Source organism: Bubalus bubalis, chromosome 7 (assembly GCF_019923935.1).
Source record: "Bubalus bubalis isolate 160015118507 breed Murrah chromosome 7, NDDB_SH_1, whole genome shotgun sequence".
Classification (NCBI taxonomy): domain Eukaryota; kingdom Metazoa; phylum Chordata; class Mammalia; order Artiodactyla; family Bovidae; genus Bubalus; species Bubalus bubalis.
Genome location: NC_059163.1, coordinates 107,682,558 through 107,700,090, shown reverse-complemented (window position 1 = coordinate 107,700,090; position 17,533 = coordinate 107,682,558). Strand labels below are relative to the sequence as shown.

General features: G+C 36.3%; 1 long non-coding RNA gene across 2 annotated transcripts in view; it reads right to left on the bottom strand.

Annotated features, from left to right (window-relative positions):
* Nucleotides 1-17,533, bottom strand: part of LOC123334532 — a 48,312-nt gene that overhangs the window by 29,911 nt on the left and 868 nt on the right. Inside the window, exons 1-2 of one of the 2 annotated variants that reach the window (XR_006552537.2) lie at nucleotides 16,625-16,721; nucleotides 14,448-14,592 (exon numbers count right to left, since the gene is read on the bottom strand). This is a non-coding gene — a long non-coding RNA (uncharacterized LOC123334532). Of the gene's footprint in view, nucleotides 1-14,447; nucleotides 14,593-16,624; nucleotides 16,722-17,533 lie in introns of those variants that run through there. The other variant, XR_006552536.2, reaches the window with a different exon arrangement.

The following is a 17,533-nucleotide window of genomic DNA, read 5'->3' as shown; positions in this document are numbered from 1 at the left end:
CAGTCCTGTGGCCACTGCTGAGTTTTCCAAATTTGCTGGCATATTGAGTGCAGCACTGACTACCTTACTTCAAATACCTGCTCCAACTCTATCTCCCTAACACTTCAGGCATATTACTTAGCCACTCTTAAATCTTGGCTCCACCCTATGTAAATTGGGGATGACAATAGGGCCCTTCACCTGGAGTAGATGCTATACTGAGGGAGATAATGCGTGCAAAGAACTCTTTATAGTGCTTGGAACATATAAAGCCCTTTATCAATAGCATTACCTTATTAAACCCTAATTTCACCAAAAACTCTTTGAGGTCAGTGAATAATTTATATTCCTCTTTATATCCCTTTTATAACATACCAACCTGAACTTACTGTATGCTTAATACTTTTTATAAAAATCAGAATAATTAGACCCATTTGAGTCACAGCACACAATTTCTTTATAATTCCCACTTAAACATTATATTGTTTCTACCCTTGTTCAGTATATTCACATAACATATGCAACATCCTGTTTGTTACTCATTTAATTACTTGAAAGACACTAGTTTTTCCTGAAAACTAAGTGATTTCAAAATGTACAGTTTTTTCTAGATCTTTATATAAATACACAAGCAGGTATAGTAAACTGTGCATATTACATATAGAAATATAAATATATATATTTTATAAAATAATTTAACCATATACATAATCGTCATCCAGACATAGTGACCTTTGCTCTCTGGACTTCATAAGATTATTAGCAAAATGAAATTTGATAACTCATTTGAAGATACTTTGTAAAATATTACACATAAAATTACATGTGTGATATTAAATATTAAAATATTACACATAAAATCTAATACACCACATTAACAAATTGAAAAATAAAAACCATATGATTATCTCAATAGATGCAGAGAAAGCCTTTGACAAAATTCAACATCCATTTATGATCAAAACTCTCCAGAAAGCAGGAATAGAAGGAACCTACCTCAACATAATCAAAGCTATATATGACAAACCCACAGCAAACATTATCCTCAATGGTGAAAAATTGAAAGCATTTCCTCTAAAGTCAGGAACAAGACAAGGGTGCCCACTTTCACCATTACTATTCAACATAGTTTTGGAAGTTTTGGCCACAGCAATCAGAGCAGAAAAAGAAATAAAAGGAATCCAAATTGGAAAAGAAGAAGTAAAGCTCTCACTGTTTGCAGATGACATGATCCTCTACATAGAAAACCCTAAAGACTCCACCAGAAAATTACTAGAACTAATCAATGACTATAGTAAAGTTGCAGGATATAAAATCAACACACAGAAATCCCTTGCATTCCTATACACTAATAATGAGAAAACAGAAAGAGAAATTAAGGAAACAATTCCATTCACCATTGCAACGGAAAGAATAAAATACTTAGGAATATATCTACCTAAAGAATCTAAAGACCTATATATAGAAAACTATAAAACACTGGTGAAAGAAATCAAAGAGGACACTAACAGATGGAGAAATATACCATGTTCATGGATTGGAAGAATCAATGTAGTGAAAATGAGTATACTACCCAAAGCAATCTATAGATTCAATGCAATCCCTATCAAGCTACCAACAGCATTCTTCACAGAGCTAGAACAAATAATTTCACAATTTGTATGGAAAAACAAAAAACCTCGAATAGCCAAAGCGATCTTGAGAAAGAAGAATGGAACTGGAGGAATCAACCTACCTGACTTCAGGCTCTACTACAAAGCCACAGTTATCAAGACAGTATGGTACTGGCACAAAGACAGAAATATAGATCAATGGAACAAAATAGAAAGCCCAGAGATAAATCCACGCACATATGGACACCTTATCTTCGACAAAGGAGGCAAGAATATACAATGGATTAAAGACAATCTCTTTAACAAGTGGTGCTGGGAACTCTGGTCAACCACTTGTAAAAGAATGAAACTAGAACACTTTCTAACACCATACACAAAAATAAACTCAAAATGGATTAAAGATCTAAACGTAAGACCAGAAACTATAAAACTCCTAGAGGAGAACATAGGCAAAACACTCTCTGACATACATCACAGCAGGATCCTCTATGACCCACCTCCCAGAATATTGGAAATAAAAGCAAAAATAAACAAATGGGACCTAATTAACCTTAAAAGCTTCTGCACATCAAAGGAAACTATTAGCAAGGTGAAAAGACAGCCTTCAGAATGGGAGAAGATAATAGCAAATGAAGCAACTGACAAACAACTAATCTCGAGAATATACAAGCAACTCCTACAGCTCAACTCCAGAAAAATAAATGACCCAATCAAAAAATGGGCCAAAGAACTAAATAGACATTTCTCCAAAGAAGACATAAAGATGGCTAACAAACACATGAAAAGATGCTCAACATCACTCATTATCAGAGAAATGCAAATCAAAACCACTATGAGGTACCATTTCACACCAGTCAGAATGGCTGCGATCCTAAAGTCTACAAGTAATAAATGCTGGAGAGGGTGTGGAGAAAAGGGAACCCTCTTACACTGTTGGTGGGAATGCAAACTAGTGCAGCCACTATGGAGAACAGTGTGGAGATTCCTTAAAAAACTGGAAATAGACATGCCTTATGATCCAGCAATCCCACTGCTGGGCATACACACTGAGAAAACCAGAAGGGAAAGAGACACGAGTACCCCAATGTTCATCGCAGCACTGTTTATAATAGCCAGGACATGGAAGCAACCTAGATGTCCATCAGCAGATGAATGGATAAGAAAGCTGTGGTACATATACACAATGGAGTATTATTCAGCCATTAAAAAGAATACATTTGAATCAGTTCTAATGAGGTGGATGAAACTGGAGCCTATTATACAGAGTGAAGTAAGCCAGAAAGAAAAACACCAATACAGTATACTAACGCATATATATGGAATTTAGAAAGATGGTAACAATAACCCTGTGTACGAGACAGCGAAAGAGACACTGATGTATAGAACAGTCTTATGGACTCTGTGGGAGAGGGAGAGGGTGGGAAGATTTGGGAGAATGGCATTGAAACATGTAAATATCATGTATGAAATGAGTTGCCAGTCCAGGTTCGATGCACGATACTGGATGCTTGGGGCTGGTGCACTGGGACGACCCAGAGGGATGGAATGGGGAGGGAGGAGGGAGGAGGGTTCAGGATGGGGAACACATGTATACCTGTGGCGGATTCATTTTGATATTTGGCAAATCTAATACAGTTATGTAAAGTTTAAAAATAAAATAAAATTAAAAAAAAATAAATAAATAAATAAAATATTACACATAAAATCAATATACTACTGATATTTAAATGACTATATAAGGATAAGGATGAGGATTGGTGTGGAACCGATCTGTATGTGGGTATCATTAACTTTAATGTCTAATAGCCCAAAGACTTTCCAAAATTGGATTGATATTCTTTCCAAACTGAGCAATTCATGTAACTATCTTAAAATATAAGGTGTGAAATAAAAAACAGGTATTTTCAATCTATCCTTACTTAACTCCAAGTCCTGTAGCTGATTTTAAACTTATTAGCTCTTTTTTCTTCCTTAGTTCTAAAATTCATGTATTTACTGCTTTCGATTTTTAAATGTGAGTCACTATCTACAGTGGAAGCAGAGTGTTTAGTTCTCTCCGTGAACTTCCCACAAGTCTAACTCAGACACAGATCCCCATTTCCCAGTGAATCTATGACTTTTAATTAAATAAATATTTGGCAATTTTATTTTAAATGGTACATAAATATTGTTTACACCTCTGCCACAGAATGTGTCATTTAGTATGTTTAATTAATTTCATCTAGAGTTAATAACTGACTTTCCTGTTAATATTATATGTGCCTATCATTAATTCTTACCTTAACTCCAGGACTAAATCCTAACAACTCTTTTTATTGCAGTTCAACACAGAAGCCAATATAACAAACTTTGTTTTTGCTGATCTTCAAATATCCCTCCTGGAACCATTCATCCTCCTCTCCATTCTAGATTGTTGTTCTCTATACATGCCAGCATAGATTATAGGACATTCTTTCATAATCAGCCTGGAAATTCTCTTCATCTTGTTCCTGCTTTGGATCTATTATCTCCTGAAGCTCAAGTGTTCCTCTCTCATGGTTTATTTCTTCATTTACATATTCTAGAAACTCCCAAAATAAAGGTTGAATTGCATTTGAGAGATTTTTGAGACTTTGAATAGCTGAATATGCCTTTACTTTACCCTCACACTTGATTGCTAGTTTAAGCTGGTACAGCAATCTAAGTCCAATCAGGAGATAAAAATTATGCAAAAATTAATATAGAGAATTTGTAACTGCATGAAAGAGGAAACACAAGATATAAGACAACACTATAGGTACCATGGCTATGTGCCTATGGTACCACAGGGAGAGTGCCTAAGAAGGATGAACTTGGAAGGGGTCTGACAATTTTATGGTGTTATTTAGAGGAAATAGGATACATGCATCTCAAACTGAGATAAAAACTCCCAATTGGGATACAGATTTTGGAGGCATAAACATAGACGGTACATTGCTATAAACTGAGTATTTGTGTCCCTCCAAAATTCATATGTTAAATCCTAAGGCCCAGGTGATGGTATATGGAGGTGAGGCCTTTGGGAAGTGACTAGCCAATGAAGGTAGAGCCCTTATGAATGGAATCCATGCCCTTATAAAAGAGACCCCAGAAAGCTTACTTGTCCCTTATACCATGTGAGAACACAGTAAAACCACTATCTATAAACCAGGAAGCTGAGCCTCACCATACATTAAATCTGTCAGTGACTTGATCTTCAACTTCCCAACTTCCAGAACTGTGAGAAATAATTTCTGGTTTTGTTTACAAGCCTCCCAGTCTATTGTATTTTTGTTATGGCAGCCTAAAGAGACTAAGACATAACATATTTATGCCTTGGAAGTCTAGTGTGATTCCCAGATCTAGTGCCTGGGAGAAAAGGTGAATATAGTTATCTTTTTTTTAAAAAAAGGAAACAATGATTAGGAAAAGGATTTCTTTTAACAGAGTATCAGTTCAGGTTTGGGCGCGAATTTGAGTCCCTTTGGAACATCCAAGTGCACATGTTTAAAACTGCATAAAAAGAAGAAAAAATGTGAACTAGAAACATCCAGCTAAGCCTTATTAGAATGGGGACAATGATACCCCTCCTTCAGAAAATTTTCAGCGTCTTTAAAAAGATATAAAAATTTTCTCTTCTCCTGTTTAAATTATTTACATATCAGTGAAGACATCACAGGTTGTAATAATTTGTCTACACAAGAATAAATGTAGGATTCCTCATGAAAGTATTTTTCTGTAGTTGCTCATATCACTTTTAAGTTTCTGAAATATACATTTTTGAGTTGTCTCACATAATAGTGAATTGAATGAATGACGAAAAATGCAAGCAATATAATTTTCCATAGGTTGTTTAATATTAACTTATTTGAATAGCAATAAGCAACATTTTTAAAAGAAACTTCTAAGGTCTTTCCTTATTGCAGTGATCAAAACGGTTATTTAATACAGTTTTACCTTAAAAACTGGCAAGTCTACTATTTAAAAAAATAGTCATTATAAAATTGCAATTAAATATTGACATTATTTCAATATCCTAAAGTAAATAATAGTCCTGTTTTGCACAGGTAGGTTATCAACTCAGAACCAAAAATGAAAATACTATTTTTATATCAGTTTCCTACTGATGCTATAACAAATTACCACAGATTTAGTGGTTTAAAATATTTACTTACAGTTCTAGAGCCCAGATATCCCAAGCTAACCTTATGAAGCTAAAACTTAAAGTGTCAGTAAAGCTAGATTCTTCTGGAAGTACAATGTAAAATCCATCTCCTTGCCTTTTTTTCTGGATTCTAGAATTTCTGGGCTCATGGTTCCCTTACTTCCTCTGCAAAGTGCATAGTTCCAAACTCTGCTTCCTTCATCACTCTTTCTTCCACCTTCTTCAACCTTCCTGCCTCCCTTTTACAAGGACCTTTGTGATTCATTTGGGCGTATCTGGATGACTCAGGATAATCATTCCACTTAAAGAGATTTCATTTAGGGACTTCTCTGGTGGCCCAGTGGTTAGGAATCAGCCTGCCATTGCAGGCGACGTGAGTTTGATCCATGGTCCAGGAAGGTTCCACATGCCATGGGGCAACTAAGCCTGTGTGCCACAATTACTGAGCCTGTGCGCTACAGCCTGTGCTTTGCAGTCAGAGAGGCCACCCCCATGAGTAGCCTGCATACCACAACTGGAAAAAGCTTGCACAAAGCAACAAAGACCCCGTGCAGCCAAAAATAATTTAATTTAAAGAATACTGCACCATCTGAATTTCAAATCATGGAACATGATTTACTCACTTATAAATAAAAACATTTTTAAAAATATATTTCATTGAATCACACCTACAAAGTTCTTTCTGTCATGTAAGGGTACATATCAGAGGCTGGGATTAGAATGTGGATATCTTGGGAAGAGGGCATTGTTCAACATACCATAATTTTTTTAACTACATTTACAGCCAATTTTGAAAGTATTATAAAATTTGTTTAATTGGCAAATTGTCTACTCTTTTACCTTCCTATCTCTATTGTTCTCAGAGGCTGACAACTAGAGACCCAAAGCAGATGTGAAGGGAAAGCTTAATGATGCAGTTTTCCACTGTTCTTCATTGTTAGATTTGTACCAAACACCTGATTCTTGTTTAAAAAGGGAAGTAAAAATACAGGAATAGACTGAATACTTTTTCTTTAGCCTGTAGCATTATTCTATTATCCATTTCTCAAGACTATACCATTAATTTTTTGTATGTCAGACTCAGTGTGGACCATCACCTGCCAGGCCACTCCATCCAAGGGATTTCCCATCAAGAGTGCTGAAAGTGGATTGCCACGCCCTCCTTCCAGGGAATCTTCCCAAGTTCCAGGGATCAAACCTGTGTCTCCTGCATTGCAGGCAGATTCTTTACCACTGAGCCACTGGGGAAGCCCATATGTATAACCAGTAGGAACTATTTACTTAGCATAGAATTCTCTCTCCTCCTGGTACATGTTCACTAGCTGCATGCTTGAGTGATTGCAACCAACTTCTACTGTGTGTCATCAGTGCTACCCTTGAGTTAACAGCGGTTCATGGAGTCAAATAATCTAGGGCATACTAAGAAGTAAGGGAACTCCTACAGGGAAATTTAACAGCTTATGTGTGCCTAACTCTCTCAGTCAATTCAGATGATTGTCGTGTTCCAGCCAATTGCATATTTGGTTGAACTGTTCAACACCTGTCCCAGTTTCAGGTACCCCTGCTGAGTGTGCGCATGCTTGAATCGCTTCACAGATCATTGCAATTTTTTTAACGTCTGTTTCCAAAAACAAGCTTTAAGAATAATGCAGACTTAAAACATATATTCTAATGCTATAATGAGGTAACTACAACATATGAACAAATGCATTGAAAAACTAAAGTTTCATTTGTAAACAAACTAGCCATAAAGCAGCCTCTTGTATTATGATTAACAGTTGGGATTGTTTCATTGCAAGCAGCAGAAACTCCTCTAATCAAGCAAAATGGAATTTATTGGAAGATATTTGAAACAGAATCTGAGGGATTCTAGAAGGTCAGACCTAAATTGTAGAAACTAACCTGTCTTTGAGAACAGAAACAAAATAACATTCCAATAGCAGAATCATTATGGTCAAAGTTTTAGCCTTGGGATGACTGGAAATGCAACCATTTTCAGTTCCACTGTGCTTCTGTTCATGATCAAATTTTTAGGAAATAAGTATATATTAATCTAGCCTAGATAACATGCTGCAGATTAGTGGACATAGAGGAGGAAAAGGTAATTTCTCTAAATAAGAGTAGGTGTGGTAAAAAGTGAATTCTAGACATTGAAAAAAATCTTAAATATTCACCACATACAATGTGTACTTTTATTTTCAGTATTACACTCCACGTGGAAAAAGATTTTTTTATCGGTCTATAACAGTGATGTTTAACATACATATGTATACTGGTGTCTCTTTGCATGTCCAATTTCCTTTTCATAGGCACCAGAGAGACTGGATTAAAGACCACCTAAAGAACCTTATTTTACCTTAATGGCTTTACTTCCTAATATAGTCATACTCTGAGGTACTAGAGTTTGGGCCTTCAACATAGGAATTTTGTGGGGGCGAGCACAATTTAGCCCATAACACTATCTCATGTGAGGGTAAAAATAAAAATAAATAAATAAATAAAAGTTTCAATTTGTAAGGAAGACAAGGACTCAAGGACATAGACTGGGAACACTGGAGGACACCACTGGCGTTGCGAAAACAAATAAGGAAAAAAGAAGAAGAGAAGAAAAACTGTGCCTGTGGAGGAAGAACAGGCACCCTGGACAAGGTCGACAACCTTCAGTGACACAGGCACACTGTACACTCCAAAGACTAAGATTCACTTAGTACATTAGCATGTGCTTCTCTGACCTACACCCTACCAGCCTCCAGTAAAAATACCAGTGAATTACAGCTGGGAGGTCTGCAAGAGACAGATTCTCTCTGAGGAACATTTACAAAAGGAAGACCTGAAGCCAAGAGCAGAGAAGAATAAAAGGTCTCTAGAGGAGCCCTCTGATGCCCACAGTAAGGGCATACTGCAAACACAATATAACTAGATTCATACAAATCCTCACTTTATAGTCCTATCACCTAAGAGTCTATTTTCCTACATAACATGATCAGCTGTCAACAAAATTTACAGAGGATGACAGATGGCAAAGAGGAAAAAGTCTGAAAATAAAAAACAATTGCCAAATCCAGATATGATATAGATATTGGTATTTTCAGACAGATTGTAAAAGAACTAACATGTTGACAGCTCTAATGGAAAGATGGTCAAACATGCTAGATCTAAATCGAGTGGATAGTTTCAATACAGAGTTGAAACTATCAGAAATAATCAAATAAAAACTAGAAATTAAAAACACAGTAACAGAAATGAATATGTCTTTGATGGGCTCCTTAGTAGATTCAAACAGCCAAGAAAAGTATGAGTAAACATGAAAATATAGAAATAGAAATTATACAACATCTTTAAAGCTTCCAAAATTAGTGGTGACAGACACCAAACCACAGAGTACACCAAGGAGAAAATATACTAACACAACAAAAACTAAGTGTATCACACTCAAACTAAAAAGAAAAGGAAATCTGAGGGCAATCAAAAGTGGACTGGGGTTGGGAAGGACAAGTTTCATACAATGGAAACGACAAGAATTATCACAGACATCTCATTAGAAACCCACAGGATAGTAGAAAATTGAGATCTTTAAAATTGGAAACAAAAAAATTCAACCTAGAATTCTATATCCATAAATTTAAAGATGAAGAAGAGATAAAGATTTTATCAGGGGAAAAAAAAAACTGTTAAAGAGTTTCTTGCCAGCAGACCTGTCCTATAACACAGTTATTGAGAAATAGTTCAGGCAGAAGTAATCATAAGATCAAACATATGTTATACACCAAAAATAAAAAGCATCAAAATTGAATGAATGAATATAAATATAACTTTTTTTACTTAGTGTAATTGCTCTAAAAGGTAGTTATTCAAGGCAATAACATATACTATATACATTGATATTTGCAGTACACATAAAAACATGAGGGGCTTCCCTGGTTGCTCAGTGGTAAAGAATCTTCCTGCCAACAGGAAACGTGGGTTTGATCCCTGAAGCAGGAAGATTCAACATGCCTCAGAGCAGCTAACCCGATATGCCACAAATATTGAGCCTGTGCTCTAGAGCCTGAGGGCCACCACTACTGAGCCTATGTGCTGCAACTACTGAAGCCTGTTTGCCCTAAAGCCTGTGCTCTGCAACAAGAGAAGCCACCATAATAAGAAGCCCATGCACCTCAACTAGAGAAAAGCCAGGGCAGCAACGAAGACCCAGTGCAACCAAAAATAAATATTTTTTTTGAAGTCATTTACAGAAAGACTTTCCAACTATGACCTAAACTCTGGTGTTGTGATTACCTGCTAGTATCCCTAAAATGCCAACAATGAAGACATATTTCCTTGACTTCATCAGTTAATTTATACTTTGCCTTGTTTTGATTTTGAAAGTTTTATCCTGTGAGTTCCTTTCCACAACATGTTCCCCTACGAAGAGATCTTTCACAAGGTGCTTTTGCAAATCTAACTCTCCTGAAACAACACATTCACTCTGGGATCCAGTGAACATTATTTGACATGCACAATTAAAAGAAGGTATCTAATACAGATGCCCAAAAATAACATAAAAAGATGCTCAATATCACTATCAGAGAAATGCACATCAAAACTTCAGTGAGGTATCAACTCACACCTGTCAGAATGGCCATCCCCCAAAAGTCGTCTACAAACAATAAACACTGGAGAGGGTGGTGGGGGCAAAAAAGGAATGTAAATTGGTACAGCCACTATGGAGAATAGTATGGAGGTTCCTTAAAAAAACAAATATAGTAAAGTTTAAAAATAAAATAAAATTAAAAAAAAAAAAAAACAAATATAGAGCTATTATATGATCCAGAAATTCCGATCCTGGCATATATCCAGACCAAACCATAATTCAAAAAGATACACGCACCCCTGTGTTCACGGCAGCAGCATTATTCACAGTATCTAAGACATGGCAAAACCTAAATCTCCATTGACAGAGGAAGGAATAAAGAAGATGTATTTATACAATGGAATATTCCTCAATCACAAGAAAGAATGAAATAATACCACTTGCAGCCACATGGATAAGCCTAGAAATTCATGCTAAGTGGAATAAGAGAGAGAAAGATAAATATCATTTGGTATCAGTTATATGTGGAAACTAAAGTGATACAAATGAACTTATTTACAAAACAAACTCAGACTTAGAAAATTAATCCATGGCTCCCAGAGGGGAAAGGTGAGGGGATGGCATATAGTAAGAGTTTGGGTAGAACATGTACACATGACTATATATAAAATAGATAATCAACAAGGAACTACTGTACGGCACAGGGAACTCTACTCAATACTCTTTAATAACCTATATGAGAAAAGGATCTGAAAAAGGATAGACATATGTATAACTAAATCACTTTGCCACCCATTTGAAACTAACACAATGCTGTAAATCAACTATACTTGAATGTAAAATAAATCTTTTAATTAAAAACAGTTTCTAAAGAAGAAATTTCTTCAATTTCTAAACAATGCTTAGTAAGAGCAGTTTAGTCATCTAACCAAACGAATAGAGCATTTTACTTATATTTTAAAAGCCTTGTTAAATAAGATTATAAAAAAAGGCATCACACAACACAAATTTTAAACATAGTTTGATTATTATATTGATCACTTAGAAATGGTTGCAGACTTTTACTATCCAATTAGCATACATCTTGACTAATTTGTACCCTATTGAAAACATAATTATGAAGTAATTATGGAAACTTAAAATGTCATTAACTTCATCCTCCATGGATTTGGAAGCCTAATAAGACTCATCTAAATTTTGGAACTCCCCATTTAAAAAGTCAAACAATACATAAAAGAAGATAAAACTTATACACACAATCAGTGGCATTTGTTCTTTTAAAATTGTTTCCTCAAAAGTGTCTTGTTTATTAATTTGCCATCATTCTCTAATCTTCATTGTCCTTTTTTAAATTTTTTAGGGTGCCTCTAAACTTAAAACTTGAATGTCTCTCTTTACATTTGTATAAGTTTGCTATGTACAGGTATTTGTCACTATATTTATATAATTTTCTGTGGAATTATCGTACTGATGCAAATATATGCTTGTGACCATTGACAGAAAAATTAAATCACTGATATAAAAACTTAAAGAATATGCTTATTCCTCATGGATAATACTGTTTGATCTGAATCCAAGTTTTGGGCTTTCTTGCTTTTTTCTCTGAATTTTAATTTTAACTTATGTATCAGCTATAGAAAGGAAAGATAATCCTGAATAACATTAACTATGCAATTTTATCTTCCCAGGTAGTGCTAGTAGTAAAGAATCCCTCTGCCAAAGCAGGAGATGCAATATACAAGTATTCAATCCCTGGGTTGGGAAGATCCCCTGGAAAGGAAATGGCAACCTACTCCAGGATTCCTGCTTGGGAAATCCCTTGGACAGAGGAGCCGGGCAGGCTACAGTCCATGGGCTCGCAGAGTCAGACATGACTAACTGACACTTTCACTTTAACGCTTTCAGGCAATTTTAAGGAAAAAATAAGAAAGTTTTTCTTCTACTACTTTTTTACTTTGTAGAAATTAAAAATGCTAGATTTCAATTTGATTTTGATTCTGTTCTCTGAAAGTCACCAAACAACAACAACTAAAATGAAAATGAAGAGGAAAAAAAAGAAGCTATCTTTTTGTGATTTTAACACCAAACAGGAATCTCTGATATTATCTGCCAAATTATTTAAGTATAGACAATAGGAAGGAACCTTCTGAGAAAATGCACAATCTTTTTAAGCAGCTGTAGCAAATGGATGCTTTTTTTCTTCCCATAAGTGTTGTAGTTTTTAAGAGCTTAGAGTGACAACATCAACATCTGATAACATTCTAGATGCTTTAAACACATACCACACAAACAGAACATACCCTACAACATTTATGCATAGTATTTTTATGTTTGTGGCAAATTTTACAGAGGTATATATACATACAAGAGATTTACTTTTCAAAATGTGAAGGTCTTTATATGATTTTTTAATATATTCTTAGATGGAACATCCCTTATGTGTCTTTATAAACTCCCTCTCTGCTTTTCCCTAATCTATCATGGTTTCCTCAGGTAAATTTCCCACTATTTTTTGTTCCAGATTTACCTAGTATGCAAATAATGTGTTCCTTCAAACATGAGCCCTTTATTTTGTATCTTTTTCTATTCACCCTCTCTTGATCATCATTGCAGTAACTGCAATAACTTTCAAGGAAATCAGTTGTAAATCATATCATAGTAAAATGATTACTTACATTTTGAATGCTATCTACAAATATCTTAATATTTTAATCCTAACAATAACCTTACAAGGTATATAATTTTTTCTCCAATTATAGAAATAAATGAAAGGTCAGAGAACAACTTATCCAAGTTCACAAAGTCAGTAATTGGAGGAGCCGGTTAAACCTATCTCAACATCAGCTCTGTATTTTTTCCATTACATCTATCTGCCATTATTAATCCAGGTCATCAAAGAATAGATTGTGCTCAGTATCTCTTGTTTAATAAGGCACAGAACTATGTAATTCATTTAAGAGTGATATCCATCAAAATAGTTAAAACCAAAAATAATTGCAGCACTTAACAGGGTAAATGTCAATCATCTAAATATTACCTTTAGGTGGAAGAACTATTTCTCTAACAATATCAGATAAACTAGATGTCTCTACATTTAATTACTGTGTGCTTTGCTCCTGCTTTGGTACATGTTTTTCATCTCCAACTAGCATTTCATTGTTTGATTCATTTTCATTTACCAATGAAGATTTTTGTCTATTTTCAGATTTCAAGCATTTAGAAATTTATGGTAATTTGATTCATACCAACATACTCCCAGGTTTTCATTTTAAGATGGCATCATTAAAACTGTTAAGCACAGTGTGAGATTGGAGTGGCATTAATTTTGTCACAGACTGGGAAACAGTTTCATTTCTGCTTGAATTTGAAAGGGACTTTGGTCTTTGCTCCATGAATTCTTCCTGGCATAACTTTTGTCTTCTTTATAACATTTGTCTCAGCCTGGCTTTCAAGCTACTTAAACCATTCTCTGGACAGTTTTGTTTTAATTAAATTAACCCCCATTTCATCATTTAAAACCAAGATTTATAGATGCTTTTTAATATTTAGGGGAAAACCCCTTTCCTAATTCCATAAGTTTACCACTGACTACACATTCCTCTGCTCCCTCCTTTAGAGAAAAACTCCTTTAAAGGGTTGTCTATATAATTGTTTTCTAATTCTCCCGCATTTTCTGTTTCTCTTGAGCACATAGAACCACCTTCTATAAGTTTACAAAGCATGGCTGTATCGCTAGAGCCAGCGACCAAGTTTTAGTACTTACCTTACTTAGCCTGTCAGTAGCACATGATGTAACTGATAACACCCTCCTCCTTCAATTTATTCACCTAGCTTTGGGAATCACACTTCTCTCCTGCTCCCATCCCCCACTCCAACTCTCTCCCAAAATTAATTAACAACAACCTTTTTAAACAGACCTGGGAGACTTAAAGAGAAAGTTCTCACACCGTGTGACAGTAGCAGAGCCCAGCAGGAAGAAGAAAGACCCTCTTCTTTCCTGGCAAGGACTCAGACAATGAAAAGTCATGGGCTCTGTTTACTGCAGCCCTTCCAGCTTCCTTCTCCTCTATAAAAGTGTTCTCCCTCCCTCACCATACAAGGACTTGCTCAAATGACTCACCAATGCTGCAGATCCAGAATTTCAATTTGCTGTTGGTCTGGAATAAATTCATCCTTGCTAGAGAAATATCTGGCTGTCTATTTGTTTCAGGTCAACATTTGGTGGCCCATGCTGGGACCAGAGAAGACTCCAGAAGGCTCTGAAGCTGGTGAGGAAACAGGTGCAGTGTTCACAATCGAGCCCCTTGTTCGCTGCATCTGTGCTAAGTCACTTCAGTCTTGTCTGACTCTTTGCTAGCCTATGGACTGTAACCCGCCAGGTTCCTCTGTCCAAGGGATTCTCCAGGCAAGAATACTGGAGTAGGTTGTCATGCCCTCCTCCAGGGGATCTTCCCAACCCAGGGATCAAACCCAGGTCTCCCGCATTGCAGGTGGATTCTTTACCAGCTGAGCCACAAGCAAAGCCTGTCCAGACCTTATTCAGGATCTATTTAAAGGCTTCCTCTTTCTCCTTAAGGCCTTGTTCTGTTTACAAGTACTCATTTGACACTTGGTTCTGATATTGATATCATACTATTTCATCTGAAGCTGGCTGAAAATGCCTTCAGCACAATTCCTCAGGAAGGAGTTGCTTCAAATAAAACTGCATTGTTCCCTCTTCAGCCTATTTCTTTGGAAGGGCTGTTCTCTAGAAATGGGCTGAAAAAGCCTTTGGCTTGGCTCCTCTGGGACTAAGCAGTTTCCTTTGAATCGACAGGGATTGATTTGCCAGTTGTTTGGACTGAGTCATTTGTGCTGTAACTTGTTTGAAAATTGTTCTTTAGCGCAAAAACCTCTAGGAAATGGGGTCCCAGTTTTCTAAGTATTTTGAGGCCACCTCCCCGCATCCTTTTCCCTTCCCCAGGATTCCAGCCCATCCAATACTTTTTAAAAATAGCCCTTCCTCTTGTGACTTTCTAACCAAATGACAAAAGGCATTTAGAACATCAATGACCATTATGGAGAAATTTTGAAATGTACATATCTAATTTTCTTAAAACCAAATTGGATTACAATAACTAAAATTTCCAGAACTGAATGGAGTACTTATTTCATTTCGTATTTTGAGGCTTTCCAACTTTATCAGAAAACTAAACTTGCCCCTCCAAAAAACATGATTTTAAGAGGAACTGAGGAAAACAAACAAAACAATATAAAATGGTCCCCAAGCTACCAGCCTTTTCTTCCTTCACTTCTTTGCCTCAGACATCACCTTTGGGTGGTCTTGACCCTCTCCTTCTGCTCATCGTGGCCCAACTTCACCTCCTGTACTATCTTCAGACCTTCCTTCCACACTGACTGCATCTACGCTATACCCTCAAATTTCCTCACTAAACTTCCCCTTTCCTCTGAAACTCTTATTCTCTTTTCCTATCAACTTGTCAGAACTGTCCCTTTAAAATTAAGTTTTCTGGAACTTCCTGGTGGTCCAGTGGTTACTGGACCTGTGCTCCCAATGCAAGGGTCCTGTTTGATCCCTGATCAGGGAACCAGATACCAGGTGCAGCAACTAAAGATTTGGCATGTAGCAATGAAGACTCCAGGTGCCACAACTAAAACCTGGCACAGACAAATAAAAATTAAAAAAAATAAGCTTTGAGGATCCAGAAGCTAACCTCTTAACAACTTATACTCCCTGAAATAAAAATGAACTGTAAGCCATAGTCAAAGATTTTTTCCAAAGTAACTGAAAATCCTCACAATGTTGCTAAAGAATTTAATATAGGCATTAAAATTTATCAACCTGGTTTCTCTAAATTATATCAGCTGCTTCATATGTTTGTCAGTGAAGGGCAGGCTTAGCGCTGGGTGAAAACTGCTAAATGAGGAAATCCTGAAAGGTCTCTAGAATTAAAAATGGGCAACCAGCCCACTAGCTTATTACAGCTGATCCTTGAACAACACTTGTTTAAACTGCACAGGGCCACTTATATGCAGATTTTTTACGATAGTAAACATTACAGTTTTAAACATTACTACACAATCCTTGGCTGTTGAATCTGAGAATGTGGAACTGCAAAATATGAGCACATAAGATAGGGTCCCCCAGAGAAAGGCAGTTAGGGATGGCTTTCTCGACATAAAAGACAATTTTGGCCTTAAGCTGCATTGTGATCTAAGCCTGGCCATGATGCCAGTCCTTGAACAGGTCTTAGTAATTAAAGATCCTAAGGGAACAAAAGAATGCAGAAACATTACCTATTATCAGGCAGCAGAAGTAACAATAGCAAATATCAGTTGTAAAGTTTCAATGGTAAACATTAGCCTGAAACATTCAACCACCAGATGTACTGAAACCCAAAGGCTGATGATATTGACCTTTTCTGCCCCTCATTAATAAAGCTTAGACTGTGTGAACCACCCAAGCCCCTTCATGAATATGCATGTATCTTTACCTTAAACCCGGAAGTTTTTAAAGGTAAAACTTCCAGTTTTGCTGTTCAGAGAGATGGTGCTTTGGGGAAGATGCCTGGTGTTCACCTTACTTGCTGCAAGTAATAAATCCTTCCTTCTGAAATTTGACTGGGTTGTGTCTTTCACTTGATACCCACCAAGAAATAAACCCATTTTGGAGGTGATACAGATGGAATGAAACCACATATACAAAGGCCGAATATGAATTTTACATGGATTTTCGAGGGTCGTACCCCTAACCCCCTCATTGGTAAAGGGTCAAATGTGTAAGATTTGGTTCAGGCAATCACTAGGCAACTTTATCAGGCAATTTTTAGTGCTTTTTCAATGCCAGTTTATTTGAACAAAATTGAGGCTTATCCACAAAAATCTGAGGAAACTGTTTGTCAATATTACAATCAACTTCACATTATTTTTAAAGAAAATTCTAATCTTTCTTCAGATGTTAACGCATCACAACTACCTTTTATCTGACAAACCACCTCTCTTGTACTCTAGATGAATCACCTCCAGGGCAAAATTCTCAATTTTTACCTTCAGCTCCTAAATGAAAGGCTCTTAAATGAAACCAAAGCCTCCTAGTGAAACAGAGCAGACCCCTGTGGGGCTCCCAGGTAGAGGCCTTTTGTCCCCCATTTCTTACAGGCAAGACACCAGCCTCCATGACCTTCCCTGATTCCAAAGGGCAGATTT